The sequence below is a fragment of the Capsicum annuum genome, chromosome 9 (genome assembly GCF_002878395.1).
Source record: "Capsicum annuum cultivar UCD-10X-F1 chromosome 9, UCD10Xv1.1, whole genome shotgun sequence".
Classification (NCBI taxonomy): domain Eukaryota; kingdom Viridiplantae; phylum Streptophyta; class Magnoliopsida; order Solanales; family Solanaceae; genus Capsicum; species Capsicum annuum.
In genome coordinates, this window is record NC_061119.1 from 198,113,198 (window position 1) to 198,122,792 (window position 9,595).

Below are 9,595 nucleotides of genomic sequence, written 5' to 3' on the forward strand. Positions count from 1 at the left end.
TAAAATAGGTATTTCAGTGCCATAGGATTTTAGCACCCTAATTCCTAACTTCTAACAGTATTTCTATGCTTATTGCAAAGTGTCGTAGGATTTCAATGCCCTAATTTCTTGCAAAGTGTCAATTTTTTGTGCTTATTCTCTTAAAGAGACTGGTTTTTAAAAATATTTACTATTACTTGGCAACTATGAACTTTGGGCCATGGTATCTTTTTGTTTGAGCTGTAGGGTGGAATTCTACAATTTGTGGAATTCTTGTATCTCTCTGTTCACTCAGTGGCGTGTTACTAGGTACCCTCTGTTAATTCTGAAAAATACAACAATAACTCCCAAATTCCCTTTTTTGTTCTCACAAATAGTACAATTGTACATTGTCAAACATAATTAGTGCCATGAAAACTGATGGAATGGCTTTATTTACTAATGAAAAAGAGAATTAGGTAAGGAGAAAGAACACGAGGTTTGAGTTACGGATAGGGATGCTGAGTGGAGTCTGGGATTAAATATAGATTCCGGTGGTGGTGCTGGTGGTGAGGACGATGATAATGATAGCCAAGGTGGTGTTGGGATTTTGCAAAAGAATTTGACTTTATCTAGTAGTGCACTTTAGGGACTGCTTAGGAAATTGGGTGCTGGATTGGATGATTTAATCCCTAGCTCTGCAATGGGGTCAGCATCATCATCTCACCGGAGTAGACGTCTCAAGAAGATATTAACTGGTTTAAGGGAAAATGGAAAGGAGGGAAAATAGATAGAGGCTTTGATCCAGCTGTGTAAGATGCTTTCCATTGGAACAGAAGACTCCTTGTCCACATTTTCTGTGTATTCATTTGTTCTAGTACTTCTAGGACTGCTCAACCACAAGAACAATCCTAACATTAGGCTTCTTGCCGCCCGGGCTCTTACCTATTTGGTTGATAATTTTCCTTCTTCTTATGTTGCTATTCTCCATTATGGAGCTGTTTCATGCTTTGTAGCTCGCCTACTTACAATTAAATACATGGACTTGGCTAAACAGGTGAGTGAATTAGTTTGAGTGGAACATTTATGTACTTGTTAAAAAGTGTTTTTTTCCAGCTAATTAAGATGCTAATGTTTACCTTTAACAGTCTTTGCAGGCTCTAAAGAAGATATCTCAGGTGCATCCCAGTGCTTGTTTAAGGGCTGGTACACTGATGGTTATGCTTTCTTATCTCAATTTCTTTTCTGCTAGAGTTCAGATAGAATAATTCCTTTCATGATCTTATGGAATTCAATTTTAGTGGAATAAGCAACCTTCCAACTCCTTTTAATACTTAATGCGATCACTTCTAAATATTTATATCCTTCAATGGAGAGTAGCATTAGCAACTGTTGCTCATATGTGCAAGAAGTTTCCTTCATATGCGTCTAATTTGGTACTCCCTATGTACTTTTTAAGGCTTGGAAATGAAAGAATTCTTGGAAGTTCCTTGAATCCTTTGAATCCGCTGAAAATCTTTACTAGTTTGGTGCCTGCACTACCTAGGTGTATGCCGGAGAATGTAAAACCGAGATTAAGGACGTCTCGTTGCCCCCGGTGCAAGGAAAAGTATGACCTTGAGTTGGCAAAACTTATATATGAGTTTGAGAATTCATCATCTGAAGCTAAATTGGAATCTCCTCGACCCCAGTTGCCTCAGTGGTTGCAAAATGATATGCTAAAGAATGATAGTAATGTAACTTCTTTGTCGCAGGTATGGTTTTACTTGATTAATGGAACTGAGAATGACTTGTATTGCGTACAAGCGGAAGAGTCATACTATTTTTTGATGTCTTTGTAGATTAAGGATCAAGGTCTTTTGCAGCAGAAGACTCAAGAACTACAAAAGAAGTGGAAAGATACATGCTTGCAACTTCAGCCAACTTCAGATAATGTCTAAATAAATATTTATGTATATTTCAGGAAAATTTGAGCTTGATAACTTACAGAGAGATTCCAATGAGATCGCCAATAAATTGTGTAGGCTAAAAGAGGTAAATGTTCTATTTAGTTGTTGAATTAATCTGTCGTATTCGTCTTGTCAAATCTTTTGGTGTCTTGTAATAAGAGCTCATAAGTTCAGCACATCTATTGGCTTGACTTATGCTTAGTATAGTTTATACCTAATTGAATCATAAGTAGGATTTGAAATTTCAAATTGGAGCTGAATATGAATCATGTTCTTTTTCTTCAATGAAGCTTGGTGAGGATACAAGTCAAATAAATAGTGACAAAGTAGATGATTAAAAACTCTGATGAATTCTTTTAGCAGATAGTTCTAATTTTCTCTTCCATTTTCTGGGATATTGCCAGCCTTGAAGCTGCTTCAAACAACGAGAGAGGCATTGTTTATGGGGCCAATGCTTATTGGGTATCAGCCTTTTATTTTTTGTAGACGGTTAGTATGTTTAATAATTTTGATATTTTTGCATATCCAAAAGAAATTTATACCTTTGAGATTCCTAAAAGCACTATATGGAAGAAAATTTTTAGTTTGAAATAACTTCTGTAGCTGACTAATGCATTCTGCTTCACTATAAAATATTAGTTAGTCGAGGATTTTACTATCGCTTAGTCATATTATCTATTACTAGGCTAATCTGAAACTTGGCTTGACATACCCTCGTACAATTTTTGGATTCTAAAGTAGCTCTTTCTTTGTATCGCTAAATATTCCTTACCAAATTGTGCCTATTGTTGGTGGTGTTGAGCTCTCACTAAAGAACTTTATACATTTATTTTTTGAAATTTTTGGGAACACTATCTGATAAAAAGATTCAGTTTCTAACTTCTGTAACTCAAGAATGGATTCTGGTTCCCAGTGTTTTTAAACATAATAGCACTTTCTTTTTCACAACTAAAGCTTCCTTACCAAATTATGGCTATTATTTCTAGCGCACTGAATAATGCATCAGCAAAGAAGTATGATCTGGAGGGGTGGTTCCCTGCATCATCGACTTATAGAGAGCTTGTGTCCCGCTCAAACTGCACAGACTATCAGTCTAGGAAGTTGGAAATTTGATTTGGACATAAGGTACTTCACAATTCATCTTCAGTTTCCATTGTTTTATATATTTTTTTCATAAAAATCTGAACTACTCTTAACATAATTTTTTCCTTAGGGTGAAGAGAAAGTGAATCGGTACGTGCATTTATTGAACTCCACCCTTACAGCGACAGAGAGGACTGCATGTTGGATACTTGAGAACTACTATAAAGAGGATGGAGTTGAGATTCCTAAAGTTCTATGGTCATACATGAGTGGGAAGACATTCATTCCTTTCCAGGTCACTTTAGTGTAAGAAGCTATGTTTTTAGCCTTTAGATTATACCAATTACTTGTTGGGATTAAGTTTTAGTCGTGCTAGTATGTTATTTTATGCCAGATATTTTTATTAGCAATTGTTTAGTCTCATTAGAGGTTTATAAGCACATAGCAAATGTAGAACACTTACAAATAGTTCTTATAATATCGGAGGAAGACGGGTTCAATCGAAGCAACATGGACATTGAGGATCCATATAGAGGACCTCCATATAAGAGAGCATCAATCTTAACGTTCAATGGAATAAAATCAACTTTAAGCCCATCTATTTTTTTCTTTCTGTAACCATTCATATAGCCTATTTAAAATACTTTCTTCTTTTATATTGAGGCTTAAGTGCCTCTCCATTGCCCAAAATGTGCACACTAATTTCTGCTTAGACATCTGATTAGAAAAGTTTGCTAGTTATAACCTTAACGGCCACGGTTTAACCTTATAACCTTATAACCTTCCCTTGAGTAGTACTAGAGAGTTTAACAGCCACTGTTTAAACCTTCACTGCCTCGATCTTTTTATTAAAAACTTATTCATAAATATTGACATTGCAGGAAATGTCAATTGATCTGAGCTTGGAGGATGTGAAACATGTTGCTCTTCATTATGGATTTGTATTTGAGGTATCCTTAGCTTCATCTGAATGTTTTCATGGCTTGCACCATATTTTTGTTAGTGTTGAGTGTTTCATTTGCTTATGCAGAAAGAATCCACTATTAAGACAACATATACTACAAATTCAAGGTCAATGCTGCAAGTAAGACTAACATCCTGTAGTAGCTATGTGGTATTCATACTCATTTTCTCCTGTCAACATTTAATCATGTTCAATGTGCTCTTCAAAGAGCAAATGAAGTGTCCATAGGTGATGTGAAGTTTTCAACCTATTTTGCACCTAGCTTTCAGTTTAAGTGTCCACCAAAGGAGGCTTTGGCTGCCCTGATATCCATTCAGGGAAATGATTTACTAGTGAAAAATTACTGCGGTTGGGGATGTTAAGTCATTGAGGATATGTTTTCAAGAAGCGACCAGTGGATGGCAGTTCTATTATAACTGTGTGTAGTCCTCTGAGAGGTCAAAACAATCCATTACTATGTCAGAGCATCAGAGAGTTGCATTACATTGTTGATAACATGCTCATTGAACTCTTGGTGTACCAGCTGGTATGTCTAGTACCAATATAGAGTACCAAAGAAGAACAATTCCATGTTGTCTGTATTTTTTCTTAGTCACTAGCAGTTAGCAATTACCTGTTTACAGAAATAATAGCTAGGCCTCTGGCTAGGCCTCAATTTCATCTGATGGAAACCACTAGATCTAAAGATGAGAAGTGATGGCTTAATAGATGATTAGTTAAGTTTTTACATACTAGTATGTAAAAACTTAACTAATCATTTGGATTACATTTTACTTTTGGGTTTAAATTACTAGCTTGTAGCATATTTTGAATTATGAGATTATTAATTAATGATTTTGTTGTATGATGTGTATATATTGTGTTATAATTTATTATGTATATAAATACGAATATTTATATAAATTGTTTTAATTTAATAACAAAAGTGTCGCAATATATGCTATTGCAACAGTTTCATGTCGTTGCAATAGAATCTATTGAAACGGTTCGTAACCATTGTAATAGATAAAAATAGGCGTCCCAACAAGTGATGAAATAGTTGTAATAGAAAGTCAAAAAGCATTGCAACAGAATAGCAAAGGCATCACAATAGCATTTATTGCGACAGTTCGTAACCGTTGCAATAGCATCTATTATGACGGTTCGTAACCGTTGCAATAGATGAAAATAGGCGTCACAATAAGTCAAAAAATAACCGTCGCAATAGGCCTATCTATGGCAAAGGTTATAAGAAACCGTCACTATAGCTCTATCTATGGCGACGGTTTATACAACCGTTGCCATAGACCTATCGCAGCGCCCGCCTATGGGACGGTTACTGAACCGTTGCGATAGGCCTATTGCAACGGTTTTTTGGCCTATTGCAACGGTTTTGCAACCGGCACCATAGACCTAATTTCTGGTAGTGTGTATACGGGCTGATGAACCCCTCATGGGTCCTACATCACGAAGTTTTAGCTCCATAGGTGTATACGGGAATTGTGCGATAATCCCAGAGGTTGTGTGACGACCTCGTGCATCATCATCATCATATATATTGCACTTAATTTATTGTGTTTGTTTGTATTGTATTGCCATATTGAATTGTCATTTATGTATTTGTCTTATCTTCCTTTACTTGTATTTAATGATCTTGTATCTACATGTTCTCCCTTGTTCTACTTATATGTGACATAATGTATACTTGGGTCCTATCTTGGTGTGTTGTTGTAATATATGATATATATTAGAACTGTTAGTGCAAGCGGTATGGGCTACCATTGTGGAAATTTTTATGATTGTAGGTGACGTGCCCTTTGTGTGTATTTTAAATGATTTATTTTCTACTTCACTCAGTCGGCCTATGTTACCTACTGAGTACAAGTGAACCGTACTAACTCCTACTTCACTCTTTCGGTGCAGCTTAAGGTATGGGTGCACCTCAAATTGATTGATTTCGAGCGTCTTCAAATTACTCAGGGTAGCGGTTGGACATTCATAAGTCCGGAGTTCACCTATATTTTTGTATATTAGTTATGTATTTATTAGTATTCGGGGACATATATTATTTCTTTGTGGTTATTTTTTCTTATGTATTTGACTCCTGGATAGTATTGGTAGTTCTTACACCTTTGACATCAGGTTTTGGGGAGTTATGGTTGCATGTGTTAGACTTTATTCTTTTCGTTTTTATTATATCTATGTGGTTTGGCTTTATTCTAGAAGCCTTACCTTTGGGGCATTTCTGTCTTTTTTCTATGTGTATCAGTTCGGGTGAGAGGCTTACTTGTTAAGGTTTGCCACGACAAGTGCCATCATGACCTTTGTTTTTGGGTCGTGACACCCGGTCACTACATTGTTTTACTTTACCTCCTTGTATTGAACTACGCCATGACCTGATTCCTATTACTTGGTCTTAGGCAGCCTGAGTTAGGCTCGGTCATTGTATTTCATATTTTTATTATTTCTCATTGCATTTGAACTACGTCATAACCTAATTCCACTTGGATACCTACGCCATCTGAGTCATACTCGATCATTGCATTTTATATTTCTATCTCTATCCCCGAAGTACATATAAACCTGATTCCTTTTTAAAGTATACGTAGGCAACATGAAAGCTTCAGTCTTACCTTTAGAAAAATTTCCTTTCGCTCATAGTATAGCCCCAGAATATAAACGATCTTATCGCCAGAATCATCATAGCATTGATACTAGTCAGAGGGTTTCCACCCGAAGGATAAAGCTACATGGATCATGATCGATAAATATAGACTTCATGGATTTCAGAATATGTCATAATCTAACAACGATAGAGGATTACTATATATCTGTACATAATATATTTGCAAATATATATATATATATATATGTATGTATGTATATTTCAAAATACTTTCCTATATTCTCACATACCAAGACTCTAGATTTGGGAATGATTGAGCAGCCGAGAAAGTGTTGAAGGATTCCGTAGACAAAGTCAATACCCACAAGTCGACAAAAATCAACACCCCCACCCAACTAAGAATTTTTCTTTGAGCGCAGGAAAATAGAAAATGAAAGGACAATCAAGTCAAGCTTTTAGGCAGGATCAAAGCACCATATGTCTTATCACTACGACATGAGCCAAAATATTCTTTCCCTGCTCTATTTTTACATACATTTATGTTGATTCACAAGTTCTAAGAATTTCGTTTGAATTCTTTTGCAGGTACGCTGAAGACTCGAGTCAAGGCAACAAAGAAAAGAGTCCCTCATAGGAAAATTACGCTATTTCCCTTCTTCCAATAAACTCTGTCGATCAGAGCTAGACACTTGACTGTGTTAAATGACTTTGCCAATCAAAGAATCACCATCTAATTGCATCAAATAATTCTGTCAATCGGAGAGCGCCACCTAATTTTGACAAAGTCAAGCTTCCGTGTTCCGAGGACTGTACAAAAGCAAACAAAGTCAAGCTTTCATTTTTTGAGGACCGTACATAAGCAAACAAAGTCATGGTTCCACATTTCGAGGACTATACATAAATAAATGAAGTCGAATTTCGCATTTCAAAGATTGTACATAAGCAAGCAAAGCGTCTCTCTGCCATATTGGAGGATGTGAATGAGCAATACGACTCTCCACCATATCAAAAGTTGTGAACCAGTAAGGGGGACGCCCCGCCACAAATCAAAGAATGTACATAAGCAAAGCAAGCTCTGCTATACCAGAGAATCAAATTTTCAGCAAACAGAGCATATTCTACCAATCAAAGGTTTACACCATAGTAAGCACGCCAAAAGTTCGTTATCACAGCAAATGCACCCCAATCCACTATCGTGGCAGCAAAAAAACCACAATCACAATAGCATCAGATCCTAACAACAACATCATCATCAAGTTCATGTACAAGATCACCTCGCTAGAATGAGGCTTTTACTTTTAAGAAACTACCCCGCCGGTCTGAGGCTTTTACTTCTAAGCAATCGACCCATCAGTTGGGGACTTTATTCTTCAACAACTACTCGTTAGTCAGATGACTTATTCTTTAACCTCCCGCCAGTTGGATTACTTTTATTTTTCAATAACTGCTCAGCCACCAAAGGCTCTTTACATTTCAGTCATTGCCCCGCCAGTAGGAGGCCTCCACAAAAGAAGATTACAACACTAGTTTGAATATCTATACCCTACTCCTTAAATTACAATTTCAATTTACAATATTTGAACAAAAACAGGTATTTTTCACTCTTTTACCTGTTTTGCAGGATAACAAACTACAACGTGAAACTACCCTTTTAGCAGCAAACTGGGGCAAGCTAGTGGAATGTCAAGCATCTCTAGATTCGTCAAGGATTCCAGCGAAGAAACTCAGCTAAAATTAACTCAATCATTCCATTTTAAAACTCATAGTGTCATAGCCCAGTGTTGTCTTAATAGGACACTGTAGTAGTTTTCAAAAATCCGCAATCCATTTTTCTCTCTAAATCCTCAGCAGATATTGCTATCCAATGTCTCCTCATTTTCAGCTATTCCAAACAACTAATTTAGGGATAAGCGCAGCCATGATTCAATTCATGCTAACATTTCTGTAATCACTTTCGAAGGAACTCAGTGTCACCATAACTCTAAACGGAGACAAATTTTAAGGTTGATCAAAATTTGCTATGATTTGAACTACAAATATCCTGATTTCTCATTAAATCTGAGATATGTAGGCAGCTCAAAAAATCAGAGCCCGGCCATAATCTTTTAAAAATTCTTTTTTAGCCAAGACAAAATTGGTTATGTCAACGTGATTACCCAAAGATTTTTACACTAATCTTCTATCAATCAAAGGCAACTGTTGACACTTAATTTTGGCTCATTCCTTTTACTTTAATTATTTGTTTTCTATGCTTCTTGTCCCTAAATAATTCTTTGAAATAAATTTGCATTTTAATTTCTATGAATTTTTAAAAAATGGAAAAAAAAAAAAAGAGGATTCATTTCCTCCCATTCTAGATTTAAGGTATTTTAAAATAAATATAAATAATTATTTTAATATCAAGATCATATAAAATATTTTTCACGTTCGCTGTTTTTCTTTTTTGAACTATATGTTTTGTCTATATACATATACATATACATATATGTATGTATATATATATATATATATATATATATATATATATATGTATATATATAATATATACATATATATACATACATACACACACATATATAGATATATTCTTATTATATATATGCATGTATACATATATGCTTATTAACATTATGTATATTAAGTCACATAATTGTCAAATTAGATGCATATACTAAATTTTTAATATAAGTATATACCAAAAATAAATTTTAGGATAGTAAGAAGCATTGATAAAATTAATTTGGGTAGAAAAGAGCATTTGAGCCAACATTATTTCAATTTCAATTTTATTTTACTCAAACTCAATTATTGTCCATAAATTTCAGCCAAAGAAATCCAAAAGTTGGCCCAAAACTCGATCCAATTTCCACATCCACTTCATCAATCACCCCACACAATACCCATCAATCACACGCTACCACATCAATAAAAAAAAAAAATTCACTAACAAACAAAAACTCATATCTTGACCGCTAAAATCATTTTAATATAAGGACCACAAGATTTTTACATAAATAAATAAGTGTGTGTGTCTGT